This window comes from Protopterus annectens, chromosome 2.part1 (assembly GCF_019279795.1).
Source record: "Protopterus annectens isolate FY-2018-M chromosome 2.part1, PAN1.0, whole genome shotgun sequence".
NCBI classification, from domain to species: Eukaryota; Metazoa; Chordata; order Ceratodontiformes; family Protopteridae; genus Protopterus; species Protopterus annectens.
The window spans coordinates 1181437385-1181458863 of NC_056729.1; the positions used below are offsets into that span (position 1 = coordinate 1181437385).

Genomic DNA, 21479 nt, shown 5'->3' on the forward strand with positions numbered 1-21479 from the left:
TGCTATCTTTTTTAGTAAATGCTTTTTGTAAGCTTGCACTTCATTCCAGTTAATGCGGATGAGGTTTTCATTTTTTGAGGGGAGGGGAAGGGGGGGAGTTTGCATACACTGTATGGACATTAAAATGAAAGCCTTTGTCAAAGCCAAATGTTATCTTGCTCTAGTAATTACAACAGTGGGGTAGGAAGGAGGAAGGTTATTTCAAGCATGCATCAGATTATAGTCTGTAGTTAAATGGGTGGTTATTTAGATAATTGTCACTGCTGGAAGTGAGACCTCGATCCCATGTGCAGATATGGGGAAAAAGGTGTGATGGGATGGATTGATTTGTCATGCACGTGGGCTAATTGCATTTCAAAGGCTAAATGAAGTACTGTGTTTTTGGTTCTTATCATGGTTCTTTTGAAAGAAAAGGTAAAACAGTCTTACAAATTCACTGCAGACAAAACCAAAGAAGATAAGTCTTTTAAGTGTAAATTTAAATAAGTCATATATTTTGAACATACACCATATACAAATGTAAACAAAAATGAACACTAAAACAGAGGCAATACTGAAGGAAGTTTTGAACAAGAAGATATAATCCCATAGCACAGCTGCTCTTGAGAATGCAGGATATGCGGCTAGTGCGTGTGTATCTCATAAAACAACTGTTTATTTTTGCTTATTTAAATTTGTTGACCAGAATAGAGCATTGAGTCAGTTGGGCCATTTTCTGGCCTGTGTGGGATTCACATATCACAAATACAGGTAATTAACAATGCAGGTCACATCCTAGCTTTCTGCCAAGGCAGGAAAAGATGGTAAGGAGTGTTTGAGCAGAGCTTTCCCTCCTTCCGGGGAGAAAAAAAATCCTGAAAGCCCAAAATTCTGAGCCCAAAATCACGAAAGTTCAAAATACTGAAAACACACAGGATGCTCTTCGTGTTTCACTGTTGCAGTCATCACATTAGGGTTATCTGCCTGCAGGTAGCCCTCAGCCGGCCTGAATACCAGAGTCTTGGGATTTCTGTGTCGGATGCTGTCGCTTCTTCCATGACGTCAGGGGTATAAAACATGCAGTCGATGCCATTACATCACTCTTTCTTGCCATGCGGTGCCCGAAACAGAAGCAGTTTGCAAGTGCCGGTCGTCCGACTCCTGAAATTTTCGTTTTCGAGTTTCAGACCTGAAGTCTTCTAAAAGGTGACTACCCCATTGGGAATCCTTTTTTCTTGCACTAACCGATGCCAGAAAAAATTCGTAATTGCCTTACCTGTGGAAAGCAAATACCTCATAGAGATTTTCATTCTTACTGAGTCACCTGTTTAGGCCCAGATCACGACGTCCCTCACTGTCGTTTTGGGCCTTATTCAACACCCGAACTATTTGTTGTCAGGCTATTTTTGTAGCTAAATACTTTCGCTCTCGATCTCCATACTCCAAAATGGCTTTGTTAAGCCATCCGTCTACCGAAAAGATGTAAGGATAAAGACAGACCACATAAGTACAAAACTGCCGACGACGCTTCCGTTAAGCTAGTCCACCGGTACTCAGTGAGGTGCTTTTGCAGCCCGATACCTAGTTCTGCAGATTCACAGGCTTCTACTGAGACCCATTCAGAGTCCAGTATGCTGCAAGATGCTTCTTCGACTATGGAACCTGCAGATGTCTCTACCCTGGATGGGTCCAAAGCCGCTGTGCAGGCACCGGCTTCTGAGGGTGTATTTAGGCCTACCGATTTTCATATAAAACAGACTTCATTTCAAGCCAAAAATACCGAATTCCTCAGGCCTAAAGTTCGTACTATGCCTAGAAAACCGATGACCAAAGCACATTCTCAGGCCCACATGCCTCAAAAATAAATGATTAGAATGGCTGAAGACCTTATTACCTTAATTAGTGGAAGCCAGCCTTCAAATAAAACACAAACCATATTACTCTTCTCCAAGTATAAGCAGGGGTTCAAGCCCCCCACACCCCCTGCTACTTAAATATATGAACTCTGAGATTGCACTTAGTGTAGTGAAGTGCAGTCTTGGAGTTGATATATTTACTTAGCAGGAGGTGTGGAAGGGTGCAGGTGGGCTTTTGCCCCCCTGCATATAGTTGAAGGGTAATATGTTTTTCTATGTACCTGTGCTGGAATATAGTAAGTGTTAGTATCCTGTGTGTTTTCAGTATTTTGAATTTTCAGTATTTTGAACTTTTGAGATTTTGGTCTCAGGATTTTGGGCTTTCAGGATTCTGTAGCACTCCCATATATATGCGTATGTGTATATATATATATATATATATATATATATATATATATATATATATATATATATATATTTTTTTTTGTATATATAGTTTTAATGCTACAAGGCTGAACCTGTCAGTATAGATTCATCATTGAGGCTATAGTGATGCGGCAGTTTAATTCTGCTTAGCAAAAGAAAAGTAAAAAAAAAAAGTGTGGAACTAAAAGGGTAATAATAGTTATTTGGGGCTGCCACAAGTTCAAGCCGAGTCCTGGTCTAATGACGACGGTCTTGAAAGCAATACTGACTGTTTTCTGGCAAAAAAAGATGATGAGCAGCATGGAAGGCAAGTGGTTAATGTTAGAACTGCACAAGACCATTACTGATTTATTTGACTGGATAAATAAATGGAAGATGTGAAAGCAACCTTGTGTTCTTATTCTTATGAATTGGTGGAATTGAAGAGTGGGCAACGCAGATGGAAAAACATAGAATAACCACCTTAGAGGGACTTATAGCACATTCAGTCGCTAAAATTTTGTCTGTAGCTGATATAAACAGGCACAAAACCTGTGCTTCACAAATGTTCCTGAAAATGAGAATGTGATTAACTTTGTAGAGCTTAGAAAAGATACATTGGTGGAATGTACTGGTTTACTTAGAGGAGTAATAGGAGTTAAGACAGTGGGTAGGATTTTTCTCCTGCAGTCATTCCAGGCAAATTTTCCTAGACCTCCTCCTGGACAGTGGCTGATTTTGTACCTAGGCTGTGTTGAAACTGACCCCCCCCCCATACCATGCTTGAATGCGCACATATCCTTTTGGATTCTCCTTCCTGATCGTATTAAATGTGTGATTACCTGCCATATTGTTTTAAATTATATCTGTTGTTTAATAAAGCAGAATTTGAGTGCTTTACATTTGTAGTCTTGAATATTTTTCCAGTAAGAAGTGAGACTAAATTTGCTAATCGAGAACAACAAAATTACACATTTCAGAATGCTTAGATCATAAAAGATGACTTGTACTGCTAGTATAGTCCACTAATGTTCATACTCATGTGTTAATCTTCTTTGATTATATATACCTCTGACTGTGATAAAAATGGCCACAGTAAAGTATTGCAATTACACATGCTCAGTAATCCTGAAAGGACATACTAATGACTATTTAACTCTGAAGGGTCTCACATTTTCATCCACAGACTGCCCCCCTGTATTCAGCAGTTATAGTCGCATTGTTTTCTGTGTGCACCTCAGGTGTCTGACTGTGGTAAAAAATAATAGCTAGTGTAACACGTTTCAGATCTTTTTTGCACAAACACGCTGTGGCCAAGATGAAAAGTTAGTTTACTTCATACAAATGCAGTCTAGTCCTGAAAAGACTGATTAAAACCATTTAAAATGAGCAGATGGCAAGAGAGTAAGGTACTTTAATCCACGGAGAGCCCAGCAGCAGTTATAGCAGCTTTAACTGTGTACACCTCTTCTTGTTATGAAGAAATACATTACCTCCATACCTCTCAACTGTCCAGATTTTCACAGAATGTCCAGATTTTTGCCTCATATTTCTGGTCTGTTTCCTAAAAAACTGTGAATGTTCTTTGTGTTTCACTGTTGCAGTCATCACATTTGGGTTATCTGCCTGCAGGTAACCCTCAGCTGGCCTGTATACCAGAGTCTTCGGATTTCTGTGTCGGATGCTGTCGCTTCTTCCATGACGTCAGGTCGTCAGGGGTATAAAAACATGCAGCCGACGCCATTACATCATTCTTTCTTACTGTGCGGTGCCCGAAGCAGAAGTCGATTCCTGAAATTTTCGTTTTCGAGTTTCAGACCTGAAGTCTTCAAAAAGATAAGTACCCCATTGGGGATCCTTTTTTCTTGTTCTAACTGATGTCAAAAAAAATTAACAATTGTCTTGCCTGTGGAAAGCAAATACCTCATAGAGATTTTCATTCTTACTGCGTTACCTGTTTAGGCCCAGACCACGACGTCCGCTGTCGGTTTTGTGCCTTGTTCAACGCCTGAACTATTCGTCTATTTTTGTAGCTAAATACTTTTTTACTTTCGTTCTCTATCTCCGTACTCCGAAATGGCTTCATTAAGCCATCCGATACCAATCTTCCAAAAAAAACGTAAGGATAAAGACAGAGACAGACTGCATAAGGACACAACTGCTGACGGCACTTCCGTTAAGCTAGTCGCCAGTCCGCCAATACTCAGTCTCAACCCCTGATGCCCATTACTACAGATTCGCAGGCCTCTAGTGAGACCCATTCGGAGTCTGGTATGCCGCGAGATGCTTCTTCAACTTTTGAACCTGCAGATATCTCTACCTTGGATGGGTCCGGAGCCGCTGTGCAGGCACCAGCTTCTGAGGGTGTATTCAGGCCTACCGATTTCCATATTAAACTGACGACTTCATTTCAAGCTAAGAATACCGAATTCTTCAGGCCTAATGCTCGCACTATGCCTAGAAAACAGACGACCAGACTGCATTCTCAGACCTCAAAAACAAATGATTAGAATGGCTGAAGACCTTATTACCTTAATTAGGGGAAGCCAGCCTTCCCTCTCTGAGACCTAGAACTGATTTTCTTTCTGATTCTTCTGATCAGGAATCTGACATTTTTGTTCCTTCTGACTACCATGATTTACCTTTATCTACTTATGACGATTCTGATGCAGAGGATTCCATTCCCTCTTCTTCCCCTCCAGAGCATTTTTCTTTTGGTGAAACCTTGCATACCCCTAGGGAGCATTTCCACTGGGAAAGCCAGGACTATTCTGAGTCAAAAAAAGAGACTTGGGGAATTCTTACTCCTGCCTCAACACAGGCCTCTAGGTATCCCTCCTGTTCTGGAGATTGTAGATCATGTTTTCTTGGAATCTAGCCTTACCCCAGGCACTTTGCCTCCAGCTCCCAGGAAACCTGACGGGTACTAGAGAGTACCTGACTCTCACAAATTCCTCTTCAAGAATCCTACTGCGGATCCAGAGATCATTTCCCAAGGACGAAAAGGCATTAAGGCTACTACTGCCAAGAATCCTACCCCTTCTGATAGGGACTCTAGAGCTTTAGACAGATGGGGTAAGAAGGTATACACTTCTGCTACTTTAGTCATTAGGGCTTTAAATTGCCATTTTTATATGTTAAAGTATCAGCCGCATATTATGGGACTAAAACAGAAAATTATGTTGATTCCTGACTGTGCTGAACAAAGATTTGCAAGAGTTAATGCATTCTGCTGAACAAGTTGGTAAACATAGTTTGTAATGTGGTTTTGATGCTTTAGAGGCATCTTGCAGGGCTGCTGTCCCTGGGTCTGTTCTTAGAAGGCATGCTTGGCTTAAGGAACAAAATTTGCCAGATCATGTTAAAGCTAAATTACTGGATGCTCCCTTAAGCCAAGACCGCCTTTTTAGCAACAAAGCAGAAGTCCTCAAAAGGATGGTGGAAAAAGCTAAATCTATGCAAACTGTTATAGATTTCTTACAAGTACAGCCTCCTAGATTCAGTAGGCATTGGCCTTCAAAGAACTGGTCTTTTCCAGTCCAAACCCAGGAGCAGCAGACCACCAAGGCTATGCACAGATCTAAGCAGTGGGGACTCGCACTTCCAAAGCAGGGAGTAGTAAGCCTCCTGCCTATGGAAAAATGGCATAATGACTTATCCTCAACTCTTCCAAGCCCTGCTCGACTACTTGCTCCCTTAGGAGGAAAGCTCGCCCTGCATGCAAAAAACTGGGAACTCATTACCCAGGACAAATGGGTTTTAAACATAGTTTCCCTAGGAGGTCTGGCCATCCACTTCCACTCACTCCCAACCCCAAGTGGATGGCCAGACCTTCCCCCAAATCAGTGGGCAGAGGCCCAAAAATGAGTGCTCTCTCCTCAGTATCAGGGCCATTCAGCCTGTCCCAGCAGAACAAAGAGGAAAAGGTTTTTATTCAAGACTGTTCCTGGTTCTCAGAAAAGGAAACTCCTGGCATCCTATCCTAGACCTGTCTATTCTCAACGCCTTTCTAGTGGTTCCAAAATTCAAAATGCTAACTAAAATGCTAACTCTTCAACAGCTTCTTCCTTTGCTAGCCAAGGATGCCTGGCTGGCAACCCTAGACTTAAAAGAATGTTACCTGCACATCCCAATAAGGAAATCCTGCAGACAATACCTACGTTTCAGGGCGGGCTCCATGCACTGTCAGTTCTCTGCACTTCCCTTTGACTTATCTACTGCGCCCAGGGTATTCACAAAGTGCCTATCTCCAGCCATTGCATTTTGCAGGCAGAGAAATATTCATATTTACCCATACTTGGACGACTGCCTGATTCAGGCAGAAAGTCAGGACTTGCTATTATAACACCTGGCATTTGTAATGAGACTTATAACCTCACTGGGGTACACCATCAACGCACACCTAGCATCCTGCCAACAGATTGTATTCCTGGGAGCAAGCTTGGACACAACTTCCCAGATGGCATTCCTCACTTTGGAGATACAAGTTTATTTGACAACCTACTTCAACCTACTGACCACAAAGACCCAGCTATCTGCAAGGAAAATCCTGCAAGCCCTGGGGTTCATGGCCTCTTGCATTCTGTTAATTCCATATGCCAGACTGCATAAGAGGAAACTTCAGTGGTATCTAAAACGTCTATGGTGTCAACATTCTCAGGACCTGGAAACAATGATTCCTGTCATCCCTTGTCTAAGGACAGAGTTCCTTTGGTGGGCAGAGACCTGCTACCACAACAAGGGACTCTTATTTCACTCTACCACCTGCCGCCCAAACCCTAACAACAGATGCATCAGACTGCATGGGGGGGGGGTCCCATGGCAGGGCAGTGCATTCAGGGAGAATGGAACCCAAAACAGATGCACCTGCATATCAGTCAAAAAGAAATGTTAGCTGTACAGAATACTCTGGCAGCTTTCAAAGACCTTATTCTTCCAGGACAACTATTGGTAAAGCCAGGCAACACCACAGTTGTGTGGTACATAAAAAAGCAGGGGGGAACCCATTCCTACCCACTCTGCAGACTAGCCATGGCTCTGTGGAACACAGACTTGAGCTACCAAGTGAAACCTGCAAATTCAGTTCCTGCCAGGCAAATTAAATTCACTGGCAGATGACTTGAGTAGAAATCTCATGGACCCACACGAATGGAAACTGGAACCAAAATATTCAAGTTCTTGAGGAACAAATGGGGGACACCAGAGGTAGATAGGTTTGCCTCCCCTCAGCACTACCAATTGAAGAAATTCTGCAACAGAACTAGTCAAGCTTGGAAAGTGAATGCCCCGTCCTTTGCCTGGGAAAGCCTCTCAGTTTATGCCTTTCCCCCTCTGCCTCTCCTCTTGAAGGTTCTACTAAAGATCAAACAGGACAAGCCAATGACAATACTGATTTCCCCAGACTGGCCATGCCAGCACTGGTAACCCCCTTTTGCGCAGTCTGACAGTGCTGCAGCCATGGCACCTGCCTCAGACCCTTTCCCTGCTGTCCCAGCAGGCTGGCCACATTCTGCACCCTCAGCTTCAAACCCTGAACCTTGCTGCCTGGCTAATTCCCTGAGCTCACCTCTAGCAACCCTCAGTAAGCAGGTGCTGGATGTCCTTCAAGGATGCATCTGCAGTCATCACATATGGGTTGTCCTGCCTCAGGCAGCCCTTCGGTCGGCCGGATTCCAAAGTCTGGGTCCGGCGTCGGCTGATGTCGCCCTTTCCCCGACGTCAGAGCGCCTGGGGTATAAAAGCGTCAGCCGACGTCATCTTCCTCAGTCTTTCTTGCTGCGTGGTGCCCGAAGCAGAAGCAGTTCGCAAGTGCCGGTCGGCCAGCTCCTGTAATTCAGCTACCGAAGACTTCAAAAGCTAAGTACCCCATTGGGGACTCTTTCTTGCCTCAGCCGATGTCAGATAAAGTTAATAATTGCTTAACTTGTGGGAAACAAATACCTCATAAGGATTTCCACTCTTACTGCCTCCCCTGCCTAGGCACCGACGCACTGTTAGACGTCGGGCTGAGTTTGCAGAGGAATTTTTTGGGGCTAGTTTTTCGTACAATATGCCGTCGGAGACTCCGACTTCACATTTAACAAAGAAACGGAAGGACCGACACACGTGGGCCGCGGTTTCAGCTGAAACCACGGCCAGGCCTACCGCGAGTGTCTCGGTCTCGGCTGAAACAGAGTCCTTGGTACTTCCGACCCCCAAAACCGCTCAACCGACAACCTCTGCCCCGGAGGCCCCTGCTGAGTCGGTTATTGAATTTCCTTCAGAAACTGGTGTCTTGGAAGCTTCCGACACCATTCCTCTAGACAAAACTACACCAGCACGTGGTGCAGCCAGGCCTCCTGCATCCATGTCCATAAAGGCATTCACCAGGGCTAAAGCTGCTGATCACACAAAAGCTATGCCTCCCAAGGTTATTCCTCAGGGACCCACTACAAGTTCACAGATTCTAACCTTAGCAGAGGACCTTATTTCCTTAATTAGGGGCTCTCAACCTCCTCTAGACAAAAGGCCCAGGGTTGAGCCCTCTGATCCCCACTCCTCAGAGGAGGCTTCTGATGGCTCTGCTCTCTCAGACTACCAGGAGGAGGCTTTTTCAGCCTACGAGGACTCTGATGCAGAGGAATCTATCCCCTCGGCCTCCCCTCCTGAAGAACTATCATTCGGGGAGACCCTTCACACTATGAGAGAGCATTTCAAATGGCAGGGCCAGGAATTCTCTGATTCCAGGAAAAGATTAAGAACTTTTCTGCATTTACCTCCGCATAGACCTTTGGCTATTCCTCCTGTTTTGAATGTCATTGATGATGTTTACTCTGAGTCTAGCATAACCCCTGACACACTTCCTCCAGCCCCTGTCAAACCCGATAGGTACTACAGGGTCCCGGACTCGCATCATTTTCTTTACAAGGCCCACTCTGCTGATCCAGAAACTATTTCCCAGGGCCCTAAAGGGGTTGCAGCTGCCACAACTAAAAATTCACTCCCCTCTGAAAGGGAGTCCAGGGCTTTAGAGAGATGGGGTAAAAAAAGTGTATACTTCTGCTACTCTTTCTATGAGGGCATTAAATTGTCAATTTCATATGATACAGTACTAAGAGTATTTATTAGATGAATTGCATAAGAAACTGTCTTCACCTGAACCCCTAGATCGCAAATCACTTCAGGATCTGGTGCATAACTCCCAGCAGGTTAGCAACCATTTCTTGCAGTGTGGTTATGATGCATTGGAAGCTTCATGTAGGTCAGCTATGACAGGTGCAGTCATACGTAGGCATGCTTGGCTGAAGGAACAATCTCTGCCAGACCATGTTAAAGCTAAGCTTCTGGATGCTCCACTGGAAAAGCAAAAGTTATTTGGCTCCACTGCCCAGGAGGTCTTAAAGAAATTTGAGGAAAAGGCAAAATCTGTACAAACAGTCAAAGATTTCCTACAAGTCCAACCACCAAGATTCAGCAGAAATTGGCCTACCAAGAATTGGTCCTTTCCGGACACAGAAAGATTTCAGAGAGGCAAGAACAGGCGTGCCAGAGGTAGAGGGCAAGCTAGAGGCTCCTACAGAGGACGTCAATGGCAGCCTCCCAACCAGAGAGGTAGTGCAGGACCTACAACTGCTGCACAAGGACAGACTCAATGACTTTGCTTTGACTCCGCCAACCAGGGCTCAATTAGAAGCACCTTTGGGTGGAAAGCTTTCTTTATTCTCAGAAAATTGGCACAGTATTACTCGAGACAAATGGACACTGCAAATAATAGACGAAGGATACAGGTTCCATTTTCACACATATTGCCAAAAACAAAAGGCATGCCAGACCTGCCACCAAATCAAAGGGCAGAGGCTTTGAAACAATCTCCAACTTAATGCAAATGAAAGCTATAGAAAAGGTTCCTTTTTCAGAACAAGGCCAAGGATTTTATTCCAAACTATTCCTTGTTCCAAGAAAAGAAAATCAATGGAGGCCTATTCTCGACTTGTCCACACTGAATACTTATCTCATTGTGCCAAAATTCAAAATGCTGACTCTACAGCAACTCCTTCCCATGCTGGGCAAGGGGTCTTGGCTGGTGACTCTAGACCTCAAGGAGGCATACCTGCATGTCCCTATCAGACAAAGTTGCAGAAGACACCTCCGATTTCTTGCAGGTTCAGAGCATTATCAATTCTCAGCATTGCCCTTTGGCTTATCTACTGTGCCCAGAGTATTCACGAAATGCCTGGCATCAGTAATTGCACACTGCAGACTTCAGGGATTCAAATATACCCATATCTGGATGACTGCCTTATACAAGCGGACAGCCAACAAACTTTGGTAAAGGACTTGAATTATGCCATCCACCTACTGCAGGCCTTGGGATATACAGTCAACATTCACAAATCAAGACTTGTTCCATCCCAAAGAATAACTTTTCTGGGTGCGGATCTAGACACAACCACCCAAATGGCTTTTCTCACAGAAGAAAAACAAAGACAACTACCGGATTACTTCAGGAATCTGACAAGACAAACTCAGCTGACTGCAAGGAAAATCCTGCAGGCCCTGGGTTACATGGCATCTTGCATTCTTCTGATTCCACAAGCAAGGCTGCATATGAGAAAACTACAATGGTACCTAAGGAGTTCATGGACAGCACAGTCACAGCTTAGAAACTTTGATCCCACTCATTCCATGCCTGCAAAAGGAATTTCTGTGGTGGGCTCAAGCAAGCCAGTCAAACAGGGATCTGCCCTTCAGCAAACCAACAGCCAGCCAAACTATTACAACCGACGCTTCAGACCACGGTTGGGTAGCACACATGGAGGGCAGATGTATTCAAGGACTATGGTCACAAAAGGAGCTACGCATGCACATAAACCAAAAGGAAATGCTGGCAGTGATACATGCAATCGAGGCCTTCAAACTCTTTCTGCATGAAGGCCACCTGCTAATAAAGACAGACAACACCACAGTTATGTGGTACATAAACAAGCAAGGAGGCACCCATTCCTACCCTCTTTGCAGACTGGCAATGAATCTATGGGAACTTTCCTTGAAACTCAATATAGAGCTGCAATCCCAGTTTGTGCCAGGAAAAGACAATATACTGGCGGACACCTTAAGCAGAAATGTCATGGATGCACACGAATGGATGCTGCACCCAGACATCTTCCTACAGATAACACAGTCATGGGGAAGGCCGGACATAGATCTTTTTGCCTCCCCCCACAATCATCAGCTGAAGAAATTCTGCTCAATGACATACCGCCCACAAGCATGGAAAGTGGACGCCCTCTCTTTCAGCTGGAGAACTCTAACAGTGTATGCATTTCCACCTCTTCCATTAATGACCAAGGTCTTACTGAAGATCAGGACAGAGCAGCCAAAAGTGATTCTGATAGCTCCGGACTGGCCAAGACAGCACTTGTACCCACTGTTAAAGAGCATGCCACGCACGAAACCATGGCCTCTTCCTCAATGGCCACTTCTCCTGACACAGCACAATTACAAAACTCTCCATTCCAACCTGAAAACCTTGCAACTAACAGCCTGGAAAATACCTTGACTCCTCCTCAGGATAAGCTATCCAAGAGAGTGAAGGATATCATCATGGAAGCTCTCTCCATTCCAACCTGAAAACCTTGCAACTAACAGCCTGGAAAATACCTTGACTCCTCCTCAGGATAAGCTATCCAAGAGAGTGAAGGATATCATCATGGAAGCTCGCCGGCCTTCCACAAGAAAGGCATATTCAGCAAAATGGAAAAGATTTCACACTTGGAGCATCTCAAAGGGCCTAGATGCGACAGTGATGAACATGGCACATATCCTGGAATACTTGGCAGAAATGCTCCACAATGGCCTGTCTTACTCTTCCATTAAAATTCATGCTTCAGCAATTTCAGCAGAGTACAATACTGATCCACCTGTCTTTTCTCATCCTCTCCTAAGACAGTTTCTAAGAGGAATTAAAAACAGGAAACCTCCAGTGCCTACTTGGGACCTTAACTTCGTGTTGGAAAAACTAACTCTGCCTCCCTTTGAGCCAGCAGCATCTGCAGAACTACAGTTTCTGTCTTGGAAGACTGCCTTCCTTCTGGCCATAACCTCAGCAAGAAGAGTATCTGAGTTACAGGCCCTCATGGCAGTACAGCCATTTCTTATTTTTCATCAGGACAGAGTCTCATTGAGAACCAATCCTTCATTTATGCCAAAGGTGGTATCCAGGATCTCATTAAACCAAGCTATACACCTGCCTACCTTCTTTCCAAATCCACAAAACAAAGGGGAGAAACTTCTGCACACCCTGGACATACACAGACAGTTGTGCTACTACTTGGACAGAACTAAAAGCTACAGAAAAACTGACAAGTTGTTGGTAGCATATGCTGCTGGTGCACAAGGAAAAGCAATTTCCAAACAGACAATTTCAAAATGGATAGGGAATTGCATTCGTTTTTGTTATTCCTTTCATGGAAAAACTGTGCCAGCTAACATTAGACCTCACTCCACCAGAGCCACAGCCACCTCCACAGCCTTCTTAAGAGGGGTGGCTACCAAGGACATTTTAGAAGCTGCTACATGGAGCTCCGTGCATACATTTTCCAAGCATTACAATTTACCTTTATATTCCAGATCCAGAGCAGGCTTTGCTACGGCAGTCCTGCAGGGCATTTTAGCTACACCATCCTTTACATAGATCCTCCACCCCAGATTGGCTATGGTATTCTACCCATATGTGATGACTGCAGATGCATCCTTGAAGGACATAGTACAGTTTTGTACCTACCATAAATGTAGATGTCCGATCGGTATGCATCTGCAGTCAGGGTTAACCCTCCTTCCCCTCTTTGGTATTTATTGGGTACTTTTCCTCTCATAGTTAGCTGGGGTTATCTATTATGGTGTATTTGTTTTATATATATATATATATATATATATATATATATATATATATATACATATATGTATATATATACATATATGTATATATATATATATATATATATATATATATATATATACATATATATTTCTGTGCATGTTTGGAATTTATTGCATTTCTCCAAATTTAGCCTTCCTTTGAGGGCACCTGGCATCTGGGGCAAGAAACACTGAAGAAGATGGTGTCGGCTGATGCTTTTATACCCCATGCGCTCTGACGTCGGGGAAAGGGCGACATCAGCCGACGCCGGACCCAGACTTTGGAATCCGGCCGACCGAAGGGCTGCCTGAGGCAGGACAACCCATATGTGATGACTGCAGATGCATACCTATCGGACATCTACATTTATGGTAGGTACAAAACTGTACTTTGTCATTCTTGAGGCAAGGAGATGTAGTACTAGAAAATCCTATTCAGAAAAGTGGAAAAGATTCTGTTCCTGGTGCCAGGCTCAGAGGATGGGCACAGCAGTGCCCAGCTTACCTCATATTCTAGATTATTTAACAGAAATGCTCCACAAGGGCCTATCTTTCTCTTCAATTAAGATTCATGCCTTTGCCATTTCAGCACATTATAATACTGAGCCACCCACTTCTCTCATCCCCTGCTAAAACAATTCCGTAGAAGGGCCAAAAATTTAAGGCGCCCCAGGAGAGGTCCCACTCCAGCCTGGGACTTTAACTTTGTATTGGAAAAACTAACTCGTTCCCCCCTTTGACCCAGCTGCTGCAGCAAAGTTGAAATTCCTTTCTTGGAAAACAGCCTTACTTCTAGCCATCACTTCAGCAAGAAGAGTGTCTGAACTGCAGGCCCTCAATTCATAAATTCCAACACCCTGGATCAACTAATCCATTGTCCCACCAGGGGCTCCAATATCCTAGACCTGGTCATTACCAACATGGCAGAAAGATACTCCACACCAGTGGTCACCCCCTCATTGGTCAGGTCTGACCATAAGCAAATCATCCTTGACATCCACATCCCACCCCCACCCCCCAGTAAGGAAACCTCATTAAAAAACTTCTCCAAAGCCAACTTCAAGCTACTGAAGTCAGAAGTGACAAACTTTACAACACCCACGCAGACGGGATCTGGAAGTTCGAATGCAGAATCCTACACTAAGGCACTGTACAAGCACATCCACTCGTGCATGAATTGTGCCGTCCCAAATAGAACCAAGATGCTCTTCTCCAAAAAAAGGAAGCCAATCTGGTGGTCCCCTGCTATAAACAAACTATACAACAGAAGGAAGAAACTGTTGCAAAAAAGAGGAAAATCCCAGGATGCAAAAAACTCCCTCACCAGCCTCAGTAAGAAGCTGAGATCCCTCATAAAATCCTCAAATCTAGTTACGAAAATAAAATTGCCAAAAATTCCAAAGACAACCACAAGGCATTCTATAGTTATGTCAAGAATCTAAATGGCAATGCTCAGATCTGCTCTGAGCTACAACAGAATGGCATTAAATATACTGATCCCAAGGATATCCTGGCAGATCAATTTAGTGCCAACTTCACCCCCCTCTCACCTCCTAAAGGGCCCATCTCAATACCAAAAGATTGCCAAATCCCGATAATCACGTCCACACAGGTAGAAACTGTACTCTCCAAAGCTAAGAATACAGCATCCATGGGACCAGATGACATCCCAGGCTGTGTACTTACATGAACTACAAAATGAACTGGCACCTCACCTAAGTGTCATGTTTAATCATAGCCTCAACTCAGGCTTCGTGCCCACTGAGTGGCACACAGCTACAGTTATCCCGCTACACAAGGGAGGATCTGCCTTAGATCCCGGGAACTACTGTCCCATCAGTCTGACAAGCCTGATCTGCAAGGGCATGGGAACGCATTATCATGAAACTTATAAACAAAGACATTGGCAACCTTCAAACACTGGACCCCACCCAGTTTGGGTTTGTGAAGGGCCGATCTTGTCTCCTGAATCTGATTGACTTCTTCGAATAAGTCTCCAGAACTGTGGACGAGGGTAAGGCGGTCCACACAGCCTATCTGGACCTCGCCAAGGCCTTCGACATCATCCCCCATGCTGGAATCATAGATAAACTTACTAAGCTGGTCATAAATCCCTACGTCACTCGATGGGTTGCCAACTGGCTTACTGACAGAACCCAGACTGTAAAAGTAGCCGACTCCAAATCCAGCTCCAGACAAGTGGAGTACCTCATTGTTCAGTCCTGGGACCACTTTTGTTTGGCATCTACTTGTCTGAAGTGCAGGCCAACACTAAGGGACTCTGGCTAACAAAGTTTGCAGAAGACTGCACACTGGGAGCCATTATTGAATCCCGAAATGATGTGGATATTCTACAAAAGGGCCTTACAGAAACAGATGCCTGATGCCAGAGCCATGGGCTCAAGTGTAATGCCAAGAAATGTATAATTATCCCCTTTGGAAAAAACATGTACCCATGAATTGCCACATAGGTGGCAAGACACTAAACATCGAAAGTGTGTTGAGAGACTTAAGGACACAGGTGGACAGTGGTCTCACTTTCGATAACCACATCATCACAACAGTCAGGAAATCCTTCTGTGGCACACCTCATCACTAAGGGCTTTTCATACAGAAAAAAGGAGGTTATTGTCCCACTGTACTCATCCCTCATTAGACCTATTGTAGAGTATAATGCCCCGTTTAGTATGTACCTCACAAGACATCTGCAACAGCTGGAAAGGCCTCACTAAAAGAATCACAGGCCTATAGCAGATGCCATATGCTGACAGTCTAAAAAAAAAAAGTCCAGCTGTACTCTGTGGCATATCGTCTACTCAGAGGCGATCTCTGCTTAACATACAAGGCCATGTCAAACCCTGAGCTGTTGAACATGCTCCACTTAAGAAACCCCAATCCCTCAGAGCCACAAGCTGCAGAGATCTAAACCTTGTCATCACAATGAACAAAACATGTTGGAGGGATAGGTTCCTGACCCAGAGACTCCCCATACTCTGGAATAGACTGCCCATACATGTCAAGCAGAGCGCCTCATTGGCCCTCTTTAAAGGGAACTTTGATGATTGGATGGGAGATAGGAAATTCACCCCGGGGATCATGTCAGTCGCCCTGCCAGACAGGGGCCCAGAGAAGCAAATATTGTGGGAAGAAATATCCAGGGAATTGTTATGGCTAGGCTTGCATTGGCCCTAGGGCCGATAGCCTAGTACCAACCTATGGCAGTGGAACCCTTCATTATCTTCCATGTGGATAGGGTTTCCCTCAGGACTAATCCATCCTTTATGCCTGAGGTGGTGTCTAGTGTGGCTCTAAACCAGTCCATTCACTTGCCTACCTTTTTCCCTAACCCTCAAAATTAGGGGGAAAGGATACTGCATTCTCTGGACGTGCACAGACGGCTTAGATTCTATTTGGACAGAATTAAGCCGATCAGAAAATCTGACCAGCTGCTAGTTAGCTTTGCTGCAGGGGCAAAGGGGTGGGCCATTTCTAAGCAAACAGTTTCCAAATAGATAGCCCATTGCATCCATTTCTTCTACAAGCACTATGGAAAACCTACCCCACAGGGGATAAGATCACATTCCACTAGGGCTACATCTACCTCTGCGGCATTTCTCTGAGGAGTTCCTACCAGGGACATGTTGGATGCTGCTACCTGGAGCTCTGTACATACTTTCACCAAGCATTACCACCTGCCTGTCTTTTCTAAATCCAGAACTGGATTTGCCCCAGCAGTCTTACAGGGCCTGGTTCCTAGCCCTAATGCTCTTTAACTGCCTCCACCCTTCCTTAGCTTTGGGAATCAACCCAAATGTGATGACTGCAACAGTGAAACATGAAGAACATAGTAGAGTTGTGTACACTTACCATAAATGCAGATGTTCGAGTGTGTTCACTGTTGCAGTCCTGGTTACCCTCCCTCAAGCCCCCTGACTTCTCTTGGCTCTACCTTTCCTTCTTGTTTGGCATATATTATATCATGTGTATTTGCTTTTTGCTGGGGGTGTTCCATACCGTATAATTGCTTCCTATTGTGGAGTGCACCCACGGTTGCCAGACATCCCTACTTGGGCGGGACTGTCCCGAGATCAACAGCCTGATCCTGAGTCCTGCCCTGCTAGTTTAAATCCTGGGCCGCCTCCGCTTTGTTTTTTTTTTTTTGATTGGCCTGTATATTGGCATACGGGCCAATCAAAAATCGCTAAACACTGAGCTTCTTGTGTTTAATGCGGAAGTTCCACATTAAACAAAGCTCCGTGTTTAGTGATTTTTGATCGGCCCGTATGCCGGTATATGGGCCAATCAAAACAGAGCTACTTCTGTTTAATGCGGAACATCGCAGTTCCACATTAAACAGAAGTAGCTCTGTTTTGCGATGTTTTGATTGGCCCGTATAACAGCATATGGGCCAATCAAAACAAAGCTACTTCTGTTTAATGCGGAACATTGCAGTTCTGCATTAAACAGAAGTAGCTTTGTGTTTAGCGATTTTTGATTAGCCTGTATACCGGTATACGGGCCAATCAGAACAATGCTACTTCTGTGTAATGCGGAACTGCAATGTTTCGCATTAAGCAGAAGTAGGTCTGCGTTTGTTTATTTTTGAAAAGACTTTTTTTTTTTTTTTTTTTTTTTTTTTTTTAGTATCTACCTGGCCAATCGGAAATCTGGCAAACCTGATGTCTGGGGCAAGAAAAACTGATGTAATGTCATCTGCTGCATGGTTTTATACCCCTGATGACCTGACATCAAGGAAGAAGGGACAGCATCCGACGCAGAAATCCAAAGACTCTGGTATTCAGGCCGGCTGAGGGCCACCTGCAGGCAGATAACCCAAATGTGATGACTACAACAGTGAATACACTGGAACATCTAGGTTTATGGTAAGTGTATACAACTGTACTTTTTCTGGCAAATAATGGACAAATTGTTGAGGATTGAAGTCCGAAAATAATGCCATACATCTGAGATATAGACTTTATACCCTTCAGAGAATTCATGCTAATGCAAAACATGTTTGTAAAAGAAATATTTAAAAAGTGTCCCTAGTTTTGGGCCTTTGTCCCCTCTTTATTTATGACTTTACCCAAATTTGTTGATCTAAGAGGTTGAGAGGTATGATTACCTGTAAGTTATTACTAACTTTGGGTGAACTGTGTAGCAATCACTTGCATTACACTGTAAGAAAGAAAAAAATAATGCACCAGGATAGCACACAGCAGACGTTTATTCACGGAAAGTACAGAGATGGTAAGCGCTTTCGCAACTAGCATTGCTTCATCAGACAATATCGAAAGACAACCAAATGCTTAAATAAGTAGATAAAAGACCAATCAATTAATTAATTGACATTGGCCAATAGTATGATGGTATAAATAAGCATTAATTAAACTTCGAACATGCAGGAATTGTAGTGCATGTCAGTTTATTTATAGTAAGATTAAATATATACATCCTTCCAGACAATTTTCATTACATTCTAACCAATATACAGATTGTAGAACCACGGATGTGGTTTTCTTCTGTTTTTGTCAACAATGTCCTGCTTTTTATGTAGGAAAAACTAACAGTGTTTAAAGATCGTATCCTGGAGCATGTAAGAGAGATCATCAATAGTAAACCATCTAATGCTCTAGCTAACCATGTTATGTCTAATGGTCGTTCTCATTCTTTTACGTTTTTTGTTTTGCAACATATTCATAGGAATCTTAGAGGTGGGGATATAGAAAACATCACAGAGGGACATGAACAAAAATGGATTTTGAAGCTTAATGCTGAAAAGTATCCTGGTCTGAATGCCACTACCTCTTTGATCCCTTTTTTAAAAGCTAGACACCTTGAGCATTAATTTAAGCCATAGCTGGCTTTTAGTTATTTAGATTTAAGATGGTGATGTTCTTCATCTCACATTGCTGCAGTCCTTACATATGGGTAGTCCGCTGTCCTCGGTCGGCCCGAATACCAAAGTATAAGGCTGACGTCGGTCAAGGCGCTTAGAACTGACATCAGAACGTCAGGGTACAAAAGCGCATGACCGACGTCATATCCTCAGTCTTTTTTGCCGCATGGTCCGATGCAGAAGCAGCGGTGCAAGTGCCGTTCGGCGTTCTGAAATTTTTCGAGTTCGGAGTTTCAGACCGAATCAAAGTTGGCTAAGTACCCCGTTGGGGAATATTTTGTTTTTTTCTTGCCTCAGTGTTTTACCGGATGTCAGAAAAAGTGAATAACTGTATTTCTTGTGGGAAACAGATACCGCATAGGGATAATCATTCTTTGTGTATTCCTTGTTTGGGGCCTGAGCACGACGTTGTTGGGTGTCGCTTTTGTGCTAGATTCAATAAGCGCACTATTAAGCGAAGGTTAGATTGTGCTAGGCTGGTCTTTGGGAAGCGGTGCAACTATAATATGCCGTCGGATTCTCCGGCCCGCTTCTTCAAGAAGCGCAAAGACAAAGCGTTAAACCCAGGCAAGAAGAGTCGTCCGTTCGGACGCCGGTTCTTTAGGCGTCAGTGGAACCGGTGGTTCCGGCGGGCTTCTCTGGAGTCCCAGGGGAGACTTTATTATTGCAGGATGTGGCCTCTCAGGAGGCAGGTCAGGCTGAAGGGGCTTCACAGGTCACTGTACTCCCCTCCCTTCCTAGGGTGGTTAGGCCCTCTCCTTCTGTTTCCAAGGCTTCTCCCAGAGGCAGGCGGGTTTAGCTTCTGTTGGGGTCTCTCCTAGTACAGCAGGGTCTGTGCCCAAGAAGCACATGCTTAAAATGGCAGAAGATTTGATTACTCTGATTAGAGGTTCTTTGCCCCCTCCTGATAAGAGGCCTAGGGTGGAGCCAGAGTTGGGGAGTTTTGAGCAGGCTTCTGATGTTTCTGAGTCTTCGGCTGAAGACTTGCAGGAGTACTCTCCTTATTCTGATTCTGATGCAGATGATTCGACTTCTTCTGCTTCTCCTCCAGAGGATTTTTCTTTTTCAGAGACTCTTCATTCCATGAGGGAACATTTTAAGTGGGAAGGTCAGGACTTCTCTGATTCCAGGAAAAGGCTTAGGGAATTTTTGCTTTTACCCCAGCATAGGCCCTTGGCTATACCTCCTGTTCTGGATGTTGTGGAAGATGTGTTTGCAGAGGCTTCACTTAATCCTGATTCTCTGCCTCCTGCTCCTGTTAAACCGGATAGGTATTACAGGGTGCCTGAGGCTCATAAATATCTTTATAAGAGTCCTAGGGCGGACCCAGAAACTGTTAGTCAGGGACCTAAGGGTGTCAAGGCCTCTGTTGTAAAAAATCCGGTTCCTCCAGATAAAGAGGCCAGAGCTTTGGATAGGTGGGGAAAGAAAGTCTATACATCTTCTACCCTAGCTATGAGGGCTTTGAATTGCCAGTTTCATATGTTGAAATATCAAAACTATCTTCTTTCTCAATTGAAATCTAAGGTGGATGCTCTGGCGGAAGGCATTGAGTGTAAAGAATTACAAGATTTGGTGCATGTTTCAGAGCAGGTGGGTAAGCATTCTTTACAATGTGGTTTTGATGCTGTACAGGCCTCGTCTAGAGTGGCTGCCACTGGTTCAGTTCTTCGCAGGCATGCATGGCTGAGGGATCAGAATTTATCTGACCATGTTAAGACAAGGATTTTGGATGCTCCTTTACAGTCTGATGTGTTGTTTGGTTCACCTGTGGAGTCAGTCTTGAAGAAAATGGAAGACAAGGCTAAGTCCATGCAGGCTGTTAAAGATTTTTTGCAAGTGCAGCCTCCAAAGTTTAGTAGGAATTGGCCTGCTAAGGGGTGGACGTATCCTTCTTATGATTCTCAGTCTAGGGGTAGATCTAGACGTGGTAGGGGCAGAGCTCAGAGTTCTTTCAGACCTAGAACAGGGAGTTCTCCTGCACAATCTTCGGGTGAGGGCAGGGGCCAGTCCTTTCGTAAACAGGCCCAATGACCTACCTTTTCAGCTGCCAGATCCTTCTTGCCTGGCAGCTCCTTTGGGAGGAAGGTTGGCACTCTTCAAGGAAAATTGGAATTTGATTACCCAAGACAAATGGGTATTGGATATCTTACACCGAGGTTACAAGTTTTATTTCCATACCTTGCCTCCTTTCAAGGGCATGCCGGACGTTCCTCCTCAGCAAAGACTAGAGGCTCACAAACAAATTTCTCTGCTACTTCAAATAAGGGCCATACAACCGGTCCCTCTGCCAGAAGTGGGCCTAGGATTTTATTCTCGCCTGTTCCTAGTACCAAAGAAAGGGAACACGTGGAGACCAATCTTGGATTTATCTATCCTCAACACATATCTGGACATTCCCAAGTTCAAAATGTTGACGTTACAACAGCTTTTACCTCTGCTGG

The 21479-nt window shown here is 44.2% G+C and overlaps 1 protein-coding gene across 1 annotated transcript in view; it reads left to right on the forward strand.

The window, feature by feature from the left end:
• KIF13B (kinesin family member 13B) overlaps nt 1-21479 on the forward strand; it is a gene marked incomplete in the record, with an annotated part of 3953176 nt that overhangs the window by 2361352 nt on the left and 1570345 nt on the right.